General features: G+C 37.7%; 1 protein-coding gene across 5 annotated transcripts in view; it reads right to left on the bottom strand.

The window, feature by feature from the left end:
* DYNC1I1 (dynein cytoplasmic 1 intermediate chain 1) overlaps nucleotides 1–15946 on the bottom strand; it is a 306141-nt gene that overhangs the window by 233616 nt on the left and 56579 nt on the right. The gene's annotated exons all lie outside the window — the stretch shown is intronic.

Raw genomic sequence — 15946 nt, 5'->3', positions numbered from 1 at the left:
TGGCTGACAAAATTGGTACAAACTATGTTTAAGAGATGAAGTAGCCGGTAGTTATTTCCTTTAAAAGTATGAACTTTGAGGGCACCTGGGTAGCTCAGTTGGTTAAGCAACTGCCTTCGGCTCAGGTCATGATCCTGGAGTCCCAGGATCGAGTCCCGCATTGGGCTCCCTGCTCAGCAGGGAGTCTGCTTCTCCCTCTGACCCTCCCCCCTCTCATGCTCTCTTTCTCTCAAATAAATAAAATATTTAAAAAAGTATGAACTTTGAGCATATTTATTTTTATTCAAGATTTACCAGCTCATAATTCTTTTATACAAGGATGCAAATTAAACTGCTTAGCAAAAGGGGGGGGGGACCCCATCGTAGAACTGATGCTACTATGATTCCTTTTCCTTCTAAGTAGGTTCTTTAGTCCTGGCTCTGGGATAGCTTTGCTGCCTGCCCAGCCCCCCTCCTGCAGAGCTCATCCTCTTACCACTGTGCGGGCAGATACGTCTGCCACAACCCCTGGTCTTCTCATGTCATACATGGCTGCAAACTTACTCATCCTGTACTGATTCAGCTCTATACCCCGGTCCTCAGTTCAATGTCAGGTACAGAACAGGCACCAAATAAATGTGAGAGAAAGGAAAGGAGGGAGGAAGAGAAGACTAGAAAAAGGAAAAGGCAGAAGGCATCACACAGAAATGTACATTGAGCCTTTAACCGTCAAATGCCATGGTGGACATGGCATTATTATTAAATTATACTCTGTATTTTTCACCTTGATAATTTATTCCAAAATAAGAGGCTCTAATAGAATTTTAAATGTACTGAATTAAACATGTATCATGTTCTAAACAACCGTAAGAAAGCAATTCAATGTCACTTAAGAAATACAATAAGGCCTCTCAATATTTGGATTCACTCTGACCACATTTAACAAATCTAGAGAGAACCCGAATGGGAGAAGTCCTAGAGCAGCGGTTCCCAAAGTGTGGTCTCTGACCGTCAGCCACAGCATTGCTTGGGAACAGGTTAGAATGCAAATTCACAGGCCCCACCTGAAACCCATGGAACAGAAACTCTGGGGGCAGGGTCCAGTGATTCCTATGCTCACTAAAGCCTGAGTACCATTGAGTTAGAAATACTGGGTAATGTGTGGGAACACAGATGTCACTATTTAACCAGATTCACCTGGGGCTTCCCCAACCCGTAGCCAAATCCTAAAGGATGAGGTCTTAGTCCCACTGAAAAGGGAGGATGTCCCTGGACCAAGCTTGTAGAGAAAGCTCTATGAGATGGGCCAGGCACAAAGATGAACCAAGATGAGCGAGAGAGAAGAGGCAGGCAAAGGAGACTGCAGTGTTCAACATATGAAGGTACTGGCGAGAGTCTGTCCTGGATCTAAAACCAACAAGTCAGGCAGGGGATGCTAGAGACCCTGGGCAAGGAACCACGATCCCTCACAAGCTAACCTGGTATAGTCCTGGGGTGACACGGGGCCCACGTGTCCCCATGGCGGGGGTGGGACTCCCCACTAAAAGTCCTGGAAGTTTCTTCTCCACCTGCCCCTGTCAACCTGCTGAACCAGCTGGCTGGGCAAAGCCATAATGCACCAAAATTGAAATATTTCTTCTAAAAAGAAAAACTGGGTGTTGATAAAGAATAAAAAGTGGGGCGCCTGGGTGGCTCAGTTGGTTGGGCGACTGCCTTCGGCTCAGGTCATGATCCTGGAGTCCCTGGATCGAGTCCCGCGTCGGGCTCCCTGCTCGGCGGGGAGTCTGCTTCTCCCTCTGACCCTCCCATCTCATGTGCTTTCTCTCTCATTCTCTCTGTCTCTCAAATAAAAAAAAAAAAAAAAAAAAGAATAAAAAGTGAAGCTATTTGAAGTTCGAGAAGGTCGTTTGCTGGCACTTGGGATGTAAAAGTTCCCAGTTCACCACAAGCACAGTCCGTTCTACCCAGGTTCTGCCCATTTGTCCTTGGGTTGGACATTCTGAATCCCCAGAAGAAAACTACTCCCTTCCCAGTATCTCTGGGCCCATTTCCCTTTCTGTTGCTGGTTCAGTTGAGATCTCCTGTCTGTCCAACCATAGTAAGGTTAGCGTGGCTTTGCTAATAAACTGCTTACAAAATTTCGTTATCCAAGAAAGATAAAACTCCAAGTGTGACCTGAGCATGGTCTATGATTTCTACCAAAGCTGCAGAGAGTCAAGGTTATACAGACTTACCCCCAAATCGAAGGATTCTGTCCTATCATTAACAGCATAAGAAACATGTACACAGACACTGGAATTCTCACAAATACATACTCTGTGGCTCCCATTTCAAAGATGAGTGAAAGTGGAAGAAAAACTTTACTGATATTTTTAAATGTGATTAAGACTTTAAACATTCTTTTTAATCGTGAAGAGAAAAAAATACTTGCAAAGAGTTATCTACCAAAAGAAGATACCCTGGTTTTGTGCCTATGTTCTGAAAAGGCATCCATTCTTTTCAAAGCCACGGACCCCAAAACTTTGGCTCCTAAAGCCATTGCACCTGCGACCTGAAAATATGGAGACAGTCACTGTTTTGTGCCTACATGTGGAGCGTTAAAGCACACCCATTAGATTTCAAAGAAATTACTATCTCGTTGCCTTTAAGAAAAAATAGAGAATAAATAAAGAAATAAAGAATTTAAATGAGAAAATAATTTTGACAGGGCAAGGATCTGGTGGAGTGGTTATTGATGGCAAGGGGATCAGAGCCCTTTGATCAAAGACTGAAGATGAAGGGTATCTTAACTTTTTATTGAAATAAAATTCACATACTATAAAATTCCCCCCCTTTTTAAGTGTACAGTTTCGTGGGCTTTCATATATTTACTAAAATGTGTAACCATCACCACCATTTAAGTGTACAACTTTTTCTTTACCCCTGAAGAAATTCCATACCCACTGGCAGTCACTCCCCATTCCCTCTCCCCAGCCCTCAGCAGCTACTGACCTACCTTCTACCTTCATATAAATGCAATAATACAGGATGTGACCTTTTGTGCCTCGCTTCTTTCACATAATAATGTTTTAAGATTCAGATAGCGTGTATCAATATATCATTCTTTTTTATTGATGAATAATATTCCACTGTGTGGATATACCATATTATATTTAATTCATTCAACTGTTGATGGACATTTGTATTGTTTCTACTTCGGGCTATTATAAAAAATGCTGCTATGAATATTTGTGTACAAGCTTTTATGTGTACATATGGTTTCAATTCTCCTGGAATTGGATTGAATTCTCTCAGAATTGACATATGCCTAGCAGTAGAATTGCAGGGTCAATATGGTAATTCTATGTTTCACTTTTTGAGGAACTGCCAGACCGTTTTCCAAAGTGGCTTCACTAAAGTTATAATCACTCGCAGTGTACAAGGGTTCCAATTTCTCCACATCTTTGCCTACCTTTATTATTAGTCTTTTTATTATAGCCATCCTAGTGAGTGTGAAGTGGTGTCTTGATGTGATTTCAATTTGCATTTTCCTGAGGGCTAATGACGTTGAGCATCTTTTCATGTGCTTATTTGCATTTGCATATTTTCTTTGGAGAAATGCCTATTCAAGATCTTTGCTCATTTTTTTAAAAAGATTTATTTATCTATTTGAGAGAGAGAGAGTGCATGCATGGGGGGGAGGGAGAGGGGGAGAGAATCCCCAGGAGACTCCCTGCTTAGTGAGGAGCCCAACACAGGGCCTCAATCCCACAACCTGAGCCAAAATCAAGAGTCAGATGCTCAACCAGCTGAGCCACCCAGGTACCCCTATTTGCCCATTTGTCTTTTTGTTGGGTTGTCTTTTTGTAGTTGAGTTACAAGAGATTGTTTATATATTCTGGATACTAGGCTCATCAGATATATGATTTGCAAATATTTTCTCCCATTCTGTGGGCTGTTTTTTCACTTTCTTAATGATGTCTTTTAAAGTCAAAAGTTTTCAACTTCAGGGAAGTCTAATTTATTTATTTTTTTCATTAGCTGCTTGTACTTTTGGAGTCATATCTAAGAAATCATTGCCCAACCCAAAGTCATGAAGATTTATCTCTCTCTTCCTCTAAGAGTTCTGTAGTTTTAGATTTTACATTTAGATTTTTGGTATGAGTTAATTTTATAGATGGTATGAAGTAGGGGTCCAACTTCATTTTTTCTGCATGTGGATATCCAGTTGCCCATGCTTAATTTTTCTTAATATTCTGTAGCAAGATTGAGCAGGAGGGCAGGGAAAGGTTTTGTCATGAATATTAATCCATACTGATAGCCCCTGGCCCCAAGCAGTAGCCAAATCTGACTGTAGAAGGATGGATTCAAGAGAGGGACTAAAAGCTTTCAATGGTTCATGAAAGCTCTCAGAGCACTTGAACCTTCTTCCATCACTGCTATGAGCATCATCAAATTCTTCCTGAATCAATTAGTTACAATACAACACATATTCTCTCTGATGTTCTAATTTCAAACCACAGTGAATTGTATATAACAAACTTGATGTTCCTGCCTTTCATATTCAGGATTAGTGGGAAAAATTGCATAAAGAGTGCTGTACTATCTCTAGTGGACTCATAAAGGAACCCAACAATATCAGAGAACTGGCTTCAGATAGCTAAGTGAGATGGCTGTCATGAGCATTTCACAGACACCATCAGCTAATTCTTAAAGATCTATTTATATCAGAGTGCACGACTCATTTTGTAATTCATCATCAATATTGGGAAGTAAAGCTGCAAGACAGAGCATAGTAGGATTTTTTTTTCTAATGTCACAATGCAAACGTCATACGAAGATACGGAAAAGCCAGAGTAAAAGTATACTTCAGGCACCTAAGAAACTCTACAAAGTTACAAACTGTGAATCACAAAAGGCTCTCAGTCATAATCTTGGAATAGCAATCTCAGAGTGTTCAGTGACTGGAAATCATAATGCTACATGTATATCGATTAGACCCAGTGGCAGGACAGGAGTGACAGTAGATAAGGTGGCAGTCAGAGCTTAGGTCAAAAGCCAGTACGTGGCCTCAAAAGCCAGGAAACCAAAAAGGGTCACAGCAATAATGAGAAGTCTGGAGCAGGGATGAGACTTGGAACTCATGCAGATCAAATCAGGAACAGATATTCTCAGAGACAAGGAGTTATTTAGCCAGATGACAAAGTAGGTCAAGGCTAAGGAATAAAAGAATGTCTTCACTGGACCCACACTCAGTCCTGCTGGGTTTTATTCCTGTTTATTTGCATGTGAGTATTTCATCCCCTGATACATTAATGGTGCTGCCAAAGAATTTTTCTAGTGTTGCTTCTAAGATTCCTTGAGGTTTCTCAAAGAAGATTTCCTAAGACAGCAAGAATGGTAATGGTTCCATTTTCTTCCTTGTCCAAACATCTTATGTGGGTATGTACAGTGTCTTTGACAACTAGCAAAGGAACTACTTCAGCCAACATCATTATCAGCAACCACAAACAATTTTCGAAGCATGGCACTATTCCACATCCTAACTTTACAGGCAGAAAAAGGAGTCAAACATATACACCAAAAGGCAAATAGGAATGAAAGGTAGACAATAGTAAGAGTCAACATGAGTGATTTATACAGTAAGTGGGACAGGGGAGTATAATGGGCAGGTTACTATGTGTTTCAATAAATAAAGGAAGTTTCAGTGAGACTGAAGGTCTGATGTGAGTCTTGAAAGACAGGCAGGACTTGGTCAAGTAGAAAGGAATGAGGAGGGTGACCTAGAGAGGTGGTCCCGGGCAAAGACCTGGAGACGGAATTCACATTTTATACCTGAGAGACCAGGTTTTCAGAATAGAAGTTTTAAGTTGAAGAGCAATGGAAGATTAATTTTAGAGAGGTACATTGAGACCAGACTCTTAGAGGGCTTAAAATCTTGAGCTAAAGAACTTGAACTTCAAGCTTTAGATAATGAGAAATTACTGAAAGTTACTGAGTAAGAAACTAACAGCTGCAGAGAAACATTAGTATAGCAACCATGTGAAGAATGGTGTGTCAATCTCTCTCTTTGACAAGTGAGTGGCCAGAGACTATGTGTGGGACCTGAGAAGCTGGGCACAAAGGAATTGAAAAATGATCTACAAGCAAAGGGTGGGTGGGTGGGTTCAGTAAACAGAGAATCCAGGCAAGCGTTAATTCATAGGAGGCAGCCAGAGACATGGTTATTGGATTTGTGACCAATGGTCTAACAAATGTGGGGACTTGGTCCAAGGTGGTTATGGCCCTGGGAACAGAAAGGACATGCTGTAGTTTGGTGACTCTGGAAAAGAATGAAGGGGGTAGGCCCTAGCAGTTTATGGGGGGTGAAGGAAAAAGAATCAATTGGTGATTCTTTCAAGGCCTCATGCCTTACGGGAGGAAAAGTGAGTGGTGTGACTATAAGACACAGGGGAATCCAGAGAAAGATAGGCTTTGGGGTTAAAAAGGAGTACTTAAGTGGATGAGTTTGTGGTGAAGCGTTCTCCAATTGAATGAGATATATGACCAAAGCTCAGAAAAGAAGACAAAACAGAAAATATGGCCTTGGGAGCCACCCAAAGAGAGCCATATGAGAAAACACTGCATCCACAGAAAGAATATAGGGAGCCAAGGGCACAGAAGCTCATGTAATATGAAAGAGGTTTAAAAAAATGATAAAGGTGAAGTATGGATCACTACATCAAAAACTAATGATGTATTGCATTGTGATTAACATAATAAAATTTAAAAAATGATAAAGGTTAATTTGTTTTCCAAACACCGTACTGTAGTGCACTTAGGTGTTGACGTGTGACATCTCAAGGACTGATACCTAGGGTTGGGTGGGGACACCACATAAAGGAAAGGTGACAATGGGGCACCACCAAGTGGAAGTGACCCTGGCATTGCAGCTCCTCACTGCACTCCGTTTATCACGCGGGTTCCAAGTGGGTGTTTTCCTCAAAGGACTGGGAAGCAACTTGATGGCTGACCTTTTCTGATTACTTCAAAAAAGATGACTTTCCATTTTCTACGTTCACATTTGAAAAATCATTTGAGGAGGTATTTATTTCGTTTCCATGATATTTACTTCTTACTGTGCAGAGATATTAGTTTGGCAGCTAAAGTATTTTTCCTGAACAGAAGCAAATGTCAAGTCTGGCTCAGTCAACAGGCATAGCCAAAGGGTTTGCCTTGAATTTCATAACACGAGTAAATCTTGCAAATTTCCAGGATGAGAGAGAAGTCAAAATAGTCATGGTTACAATTGAGCTTGGCTTTATCAGGGGAGGCTCGGCAGAACCTGTACAACAGAACCTATCAAGTGCCCACGTTACAAAGGAAGTTGAAAGTTCAGAATTATAAGGACAGAAAGTACAGAAGTGTGTTTTCTCCAATATTACATAAAAAGACAATGATATAAAAATTTTATAGAAATGGCCTTTTATTGACTTAAGATTCATGAGCAGCCCTCTGTAGAAGTTGCAATAGAAAGCTATAAAATTTTACAATTCTTTAAGTCACTTAGTACCAAAGTATAAGCACACACCCTTGCCAACTGGCTATATTCATTTTTCTGAAGTGGAATAAAAAAAGAATATAGTTTTATGAAAATCCTGCTGCTTCTGTGAAACAGAAAATATCCTATAATTTGCTTACTAAAGTTTCTTGAGAACATAGAACAAAGACTGTCAGATAGCAGGCAGCTTCTCAAGAAATGTTTGAGGACTGGATAAACAAGTAGCATACGAGGTAAGTACTTCTCCCTCTTTTGTGGCAAAATTGTAATTGGGTCTGTTAATCCAATTTAACCATTATCCTTTGATACACACACATTATAAGCTGCTGTTCTATATTTCATTTTCTGTAGAAAGTGTGATTAGGTGTTATTAAAAAGGCAGAGATTGTCCGTTTGCTCAAGAACATAGCCCACATTATTCTCAAGAAAATACTAGACATTTTTACGTGGAAAACCGTAAAAATTAATTCAAACCAGAGATCTAAACATAATATATAAGAACATTTGACAAAACTTGAAGAATAAGTATAAAGAAGGTTACTTCACCAAAGGCTAATGAGGTTACTACTGTTCTGTTAGGCAAGTGGAAATGATTTTAAAATGGGAAAAGTCCTCTAAAACTGACTGGCTAGATTTTCTCAAACACCTACCACCATCCTGAAGAATATGTTTTTCTAGTGTCTTCATAGAGCTGGTTTAATTTCTATTCTTGACAGAGTGATCTATTTCACCACAGCAGTTTGGGATGGTGCCTGGTGGATTCAGAAGTAATACCCATCCTCTCTTGCAGCCGACAATAAAGAGAAAGTTGAGAAAAAGAAGAGGTCATCACCTTCTACCAATATCTCCCAAAGGTGGAAGGCATCCCTACGTTCCTCCTTCAAGGAAGTAGCAGCCAAATCCCTCACAGCTTCCAAATATTTTAAATTTTTTATTTGCTTCCAAATATTTTAAAAACTCCACCAAGAGTTTAATATACTATGACATGGAGGAAATATAATTGTGAGGCTTCAATAAAATCAGAAGGCACTAAACATTCCTGTATGTTAATTGGGTTTAATAGGTTTGAGTTAAGGGCCACAAAATACCATTATTTGCTCATTGATGTCTATTAATCATTGAGAATCTTTGCTTCTCTCCTAGCTCCACACCCCTTATGCTTACTCAGCACATCTCCCTAAAGACTGACAATCTCCTGGTGATATTTGTACTTATGTTTCCTTCATAAAACAACAAAAATACTTAAAATATAATCCCTCTCTCAAACTTCTCCATTACAACCCCAAATTTCACTTTCCAGCTTAAGATTTTTTTCTATTCTGTGATCTTTTAATTTATTCTTTTTATCCTATTATTTCATTCCCTACTTATATCATCTTAATTCACTTAATTTATTATAATAGTCTAAGAAAGCAAAGCATTTTGGGTGCTGTCATAAGAATTTGCCTGGTTAAAAAAAAATGAGTCAAACTTATTTTCTCATTTTATTTGTAATTTTCTAGAAGCTTTTTTTCCTGAATGCCATAACATCTCCCTTATTTCTCTACATTGCCAAGTTGGAGTAACAGAAACCAGATTTACTCTCCACCTGAAACAACCAAAAAAAGGGGGGGGAGCAGTTTGAATGAAACAACAGTTTGTAAGCTACTAGAGGTCAGGAAAAAAGAACTGTGATATACGAGAGAGGGGAACCACAAGCTGAGTCCAGTAAGTGCCCCAGCTTACTGCATTGAGAGAATTCTCAGGCCATGTTGCAGGGAAGAAATCCAAGTGAAATCTAGCAGACTCCCTAAGTTGAGGAGACAGAGTGGAGAGTCTAGGGAGACCAAAGCAGCTAGAATTGACAGGACAAAATAACAGAAAGTAAAACTGCACAAAGAGAAAACTCCAAAGATCTTCTAAGCGTTGCCCTTGAGGATTCCGCTTAGTACTGATCCAGGGCAAATATGTGAGGAAACTATCTGAGTCCAAGGAAAAAACTACCTGAAAAAATTAAAGGTAACAGTTCTGGGCACTTGCACAGGAACAGGATTAGTGCCTGTTCCCTCCTACTAGGCTAGAAAACCTCAAGATTTATGGGTCATTGTGTAGAATGCACATAAGGGTCTTGCCTCAATAGCAGGAATTATTTAACCCTAGACTGAGCACTAATCCAGTCCCAACTAACAAATCTTAGAAGAAAGACTTGAAAGGATCAAACCATTTCCAAGTGAATTAACTGTATCTCAGAACCAAATCTCCAGAAGATTTATAGAAATTCAAATACATCCAATATCTAAAAAACTAATACTCACGATGTCTGACATCAACCAAAAATTAGCAGACCTGGAAAGAAGCAGGGGAAAAAAATGACTATAATGAAAAGATATTAAGTCAATCAACTGAAACTGACCCAGAACTAATACAGATGATGGACTAGCAAGCAAGGCTATCAAAACCGTTATTAAAACTGTATTTCAAGTGTTCAAAAATTAAATAGAAACATGTACGATTTTTTTAAAAGACCCAAATTGAACTTCTAGAAATGAAAATTACAACATAAGAAATTAAAAATTCTCTGAGTAGGCTTTATGAAATATAAGAAATTGCAAAACAAAAGACTAGTGAACACACACACACACACAATGGAAACTATCCAAAATAAAACACAGATAGAAAAGAAAGATAAGTATGGAGGAAGTTAACTGTAGGAAAATTTCAAGTTACCTAATATACATGTGATTTGAGTTCCCAGAGGAGCAGAAGGAACAGAAAAAAAGTAATTGAATATCTGACCGTTATTTAATGGTCAGGTTTTTCAAAAAATTTGTTGAAAACTGTAAACCCAATGATCCAAAGAATCTCAGTGAACCCAAGCATATGAAACATGGAGAAAACTATACCAAGGTACATCATAATCAAATTACTCAAAATTAGTGAAAAAGAGAACATTGCAAAAGCAGCCAGAAAGAAAAAAACTGCTATATACAGAAGAATAAAAATAGGGGTGACAGCAAATTTCTAGTCAAAAACAATGCAAGACAGAAGACAATGAGACACCATTTCTGAAGTATTGAAAGAAAATCAACCTAGACGTCTATACTCAGTGAAAATATATTTCAACAAAAAACATTATTTCAAAAACAAAAATACGTATTTCAAAAAAAAAAAAGCTATAAAATGCCTAATGGAAGAAATTCACTACAAGAAATGTTAAAGAATATCCACCAAGCAGAAGTAAAACTATGCAAGATGGAAGTATGGATCTACACAAAGGAATGAGAAACATCAGGAAAAGTATTTACTACATGGGTAAATATGTAAGATATTTTTTCTTATTATTTAAACCTCAGTGATAATTGGGTACTTAAAAATAAAAACAATGCATTTGAAAGTAGATTATGGTAAGTTAAAGATATACATTATAAACACTAAAGCAACCACTAAAATAATAAAGCAAACAGATATAGCTAATAAGCCAAGGAGTTAAAATGGAATCATAAAAAACTTAATAATACAAAGGAAGCACCAAAAAAATAATAAAAGGAAAGAAAATTATATAGGACAAATCGAGAACAAATATCAATATTATAAAGATTTAAACCCAACCATATCAATAATTACATTAAATGTAAATAGTGCAACTATCCCAATTAAAAGGCAGAGATTTTTAGAATAGATGAAAACACCCAATTATATGTTGCCTACAAGAAATGTACTTTAAATATAAAGAAATAAATAAAAGTAAGAGTTAAAAAGTTAAAAGGTGAAAAAAAAGTTGAAGGGTACAAAAAGATACACCATGCTAATGCTAGTCAAAAGTTAAAGTGGCTATATTAATGTCACACAAAGGAAATTTCAGAGCAAAACTTTATTACCAGGGACAAAGTTGTTCATTTCTTAATGATGAAGAGATTAATTTATCCCACACACTTTATTTTTATTTATTTTTTTATTTATTTGAGAGAGAGAATGAGAGAGAGAGAGAGCACATGAGAGGGGGGAGGGTCAGAGGGAGAAGCAGACTTCCTGCCGAACAGGGAGCCCGATGCGGGACTCGATCCTGGGACTCCAGGATCATGACCTGAGCCAAAGGCAGTCGCTTAACCAACTGAGCCACCCAGGCGCCCGAGATTAATTTATCAAGAGAGACATAAGAATCCTAAACATTTATGCACCTAATACAAAACTTCAAAATACATGAAGCAAAAACTGACAGAATTGCAAGAAATAGAAAAGCCCAAAACTGTAGTTGGAAATTTCACCCCTCTAGTAATAATCGACAGAGCCAACAGACAGAACATTAGCAAAAGATATGTAAGACTGGAACAACATAATCAACCAACTTGACTGACATTCACAGAACATTTACCCAATAACAGCACAACATACACCTTTTTCAAGGGCACATAGGACATTTACTAAGACAGATCATACTATAAACATAAAGTAAGTCTGAACAAATTAAAAGGACACCAATAATACAAAAGTTCGCAGGGCACCTGGATGGCTCAGTAGGTCAAGTGGCCAGCTCTTGATTTTGGCTCAGGTCATGATCTCCGGGTCGTAAGCTTGAGCCCCACATCAGGATCCATGCTCAGTGCAGCCTGCTTCTCTCCTTCTCCCTCTCTCTCTGCCCCTCTCCCCCCTCCTCTCTAAAATAAGTAAATAAATAACTCTTTAAAAAAATATGTTCTCTAATCATGGTAGAATTGAATTAATCAGTAACAGAAAGACCTCTAGAAAATCCCCAAACATGTGGAAACTAAATAACACACTTCCAAATAACTCACCAGGTGAAGACAAAATAAAAAGGGAAACTGGAAAGTATTATGAACTAAATGAAAATAACAAAAATAGATCAAAATTTGCAAGATGCCACTGAGTAGTACTTATGGGTAATTCTATAGCACTACCCACCTATATTAGAAATGAAGAAAGATGTCAAGTCAATGACCTCTGCTTCCACTTTAAGAAACTAAAGAAGGAAAATCATATTAAACTCAAAGTAAGCAGAAGAAATAATATCAGAGTAGAAATCAGTGAAATAGAAAATAGAAAAATGGAGAAAATCAATGAACCCAAATGCTGGTCCTATAAGAAGATCAATAAAATTGATAAACCTCTAGCCATACCAGAAGAAAAAGACTAAGACAAACTTTACCAATATCAAGAATGAGAAAGGTGACTATATCTATAGATTCTGCAGATATTTAAAAGATAATAAAGGAATGCATACACAGTTTTAGGCCAATAAATTTGTCAATGGAGATAAAATGGACATATTACTTCAAAGACACAAACTGCCAAATCTCACTCAGAAAAATACAGATCACCTCAACAGCTCCGTTAAAGTTATTGAATTTGTATTTTCAAATATTCTCCCACAATAAAATCCCAAACTCAAATGGTTTCATAAGTGATTGTATTCTACCACCTCTTTGAAGGAATACCTGAATATTGAAATTATGTCACCAAAAGCATGACCCATAAAAGAACAAATTTGTAAACTGGAATTTGTCAAAATGAAACAGGTTTGTTTTCTTAAAGACACAGTTAAAAGAATGAAAAAGACAAGTCACAAATGGGGAGAAAATATTTACAAACTATATATCGGATAAAGGATTGTATCCCAAATATGTAGAGAAGTGATGTATTTTATGTTGGTTAATTGAATGTAAATCAAGAAAAAATAAATTTAAAAAGTATGTAAAGAACTCCCAAAACTCCATAAGGAGAAAACAAACAACCCAATTCATAAACAATAAGGGCAAAAAATTTAAGCAGACATTTCATCAGAGAAGATATTTAGGTGGCAAATAAGCACATAAAGAGATTTGCAACATTACGTCACTAAGGAAATGCAAATTAAAACCACAATGAGATACCACTACACTCCTTTAATAGCGGTTAAAAAAATAATTAAAAAAAAAATCCAAATCAAATGTCATCAAGAATGGGGAGGGACTGAAGATCTCATGCACTGCTGGTGAGAATGTATAATGCTAAAACCACTCTGAAAATACCTTGACCGTCTCTTCAGTGCACATCCACTATACGATTCAGCCATTCAATTTGGCAATATTTACCCCAAAGAAATAAGTATACGTCTGTAATATGATTTGTACATGAATGTTCATCAGTTTTATTTGTAATGGGCAGAAAACATGGAAACAACCCAAATATACATCAAAAAGTGACTGGATGAACAAACTGGCATGTCCATCTGATAAACTACTCAGCAGTAACAAGGAATGAACTACTGATACACACCTCACAGGAACGAATCTCAAATTAGTTATTCTGGTGAAAGAAGTCAGTCAGAAGAGTACCCACCACATGGTTTCATTTATTCTACATTCCAGGAAATGTAAATGAATGTATAGTGACAAAAAGCAGATCAGCTGTTCTGGGGATGGGGAGAAGCAGTAGAAGGATCACAAGGGCGTGTGAGGAAACGTACGGGGATGATGAATATGTTTATTATCTTGGCTGTGATGATGGTTTCATAAATTTGTACACGTTAAAACATCAATTTGAATACTTTAAATGTGTGCAGTTTTTTGTCAATTATACTTCAATAAAGTTGTTTTATAAAATGTCAATTACATTTCAATTAAAAAAAAATCAGGTGACAGAGCAAGCTATGGGCTATGATCAACCCCATGCCAAGAATCAATAAGAGGAAATACCATTATCTCTAGAAAAATCGTGTTGTCTGAGGTATAGTTCATCAAACTGTGTATGAGGGGAAGACAGCCCTGCACGTAAGGACTATCAGAAAAGGGAAATTTCCATTAATCAGTATTTAAAATTGTAACCTAGCTAAAATAATCTCCTCCCTCAAATATTCTCTGCAAGAGAATATTTGGAATGGCATATACAATACATACACAGAACATCTCCCCACTTCCCCCGCTCCTCCATCCCCAGGTGCAAGGAAGACCCCATGAATATCAAGTGACAAAAGAAAGTGAGGAATCATCCTTCCCTCAAATATCCTTACAAGCTCTCTACAATCAACTACTCTGTGAACAGAACATCTCATCTCATCTCTCATCTTTCTCTGACTCACTGGGCCTGCTCCGAAGTAAAATGTGGCAGGCAAGGTGGGAGCCACAGATATGCCACCTCCCCAGAACAAGTCACAAGTTTTAATCTGCATAGTCAACTGAATTTTAGCTTGGAAAACACATATAAATGGGAAATTTCCCAACTGTTCTACATCAGCAAGTGTAATTTAGCAAGGCCACAATCTGTCTAAAAATCTGTTAAGTGCATAGGCTAGAGTCTCTGCCAGTTCCATCCTCCATTTTTTTTAAACACAATGAAATATTGAAGGACTACACTCTGAAAGTCCCCTGAATTGTAACATACTATATGTTCATGTTTCTCTGCTTGATTTAAGCTGTATTTCTTGGTTATTCAAATACTAAAATTTGAAATATGACATACAATGAACTACAAAACTAAATAGCCAAGAATTTAGTGATGTCGGAAGAGTGTTCTTAGTTACCTGAAGCGTTAGAGTACTTCCTTAGTTTAGCAGTGTTGTGAGTCTGCTGAGAACTCTTGCATACACAAAGGGCCAAGGGTAGATGACACTTAACCTAACACCCAGACCGCCCTCCAACCTCTGTGTCCACCTACAGTAGGCACTGACATTGATAGAAATCCACAGATACATGCCCAGGAATCTCAGGAATTCAAAATAAATGATAACTAAATAAACAAATAAATTCCCACTTTGAGATGTGTTGGCTTATATTTAGGAAGAAAAAAATAATAATTTTGTAAAATACTGTAATAAAATGTGCCATTCACATATGGAGGTACCTGGTGGCATACTGGCAAATGTCTCTTAATGGGTGTGAAGGCAAGGGAGCAAGCCTCTGGTTTGTCGCATTTGCCAGTTTTTATGGTGTAAATACTTCCACCAGAGCTGATTTCAAGTGGATTTCACTGAATGCAAAGTTGGGAAGAGACGCACACAGAGCACACAGACCGGCTCTCCTGAGCTTGGGCATAAGCTGATACAAACAGCCCACTGCAAAGATCTCATGCACCACTACGGCTAAGTACAATCTTACAAGAGGAATAAAACTCTTGTTTCTAGGCCTGTGTGTTTTATTCTTTGGGGGCGAATTTTCCATTCTGAAGCAATCTTTTAACCTGTAATGGTACATTTCCATCAGGAAACAAAAAGATCTTTACAATGTAGGAGACACCATCCATCATCGAAATATTTGAGATTTCTTAATACTGAGAAGTGCAACAAATTTGCTTTTTCTTTAAACAGGAATCTTTACATGTTTAAACTTAGTTCAAATCAAATGCTTATTGCTGAGTCCCCAAAAAAGTGAAAAGGAAAGGAAACAAACAAGACAGAACATTTTAATACCAATTTTAGACAAAAATTAACCTAAGCAACTTGTTAATAGAGGCGAAGGATGGTTAGGATCTAGTCAA

Source organism: Zalophus californianus, chromosome 12 (assembly GCF_009762305.2).
Source record: "Zalophus californianus isolate mZalCal1 chromosome 12, mZalCal1.pri.v2, whole genome shotgun sequence".
In the NCBI taxonomy this organism is placed as follows: Eukaryota; Metazoa; Chordata; class Mammalia; order Carnivora; family Otariidae; genus Zalophus; species Zalophus californianus.
Note: the sequence above shows the minus strand (reverse complement) of the source record. Positions and strands in the feature narration are given on the sequence as shown.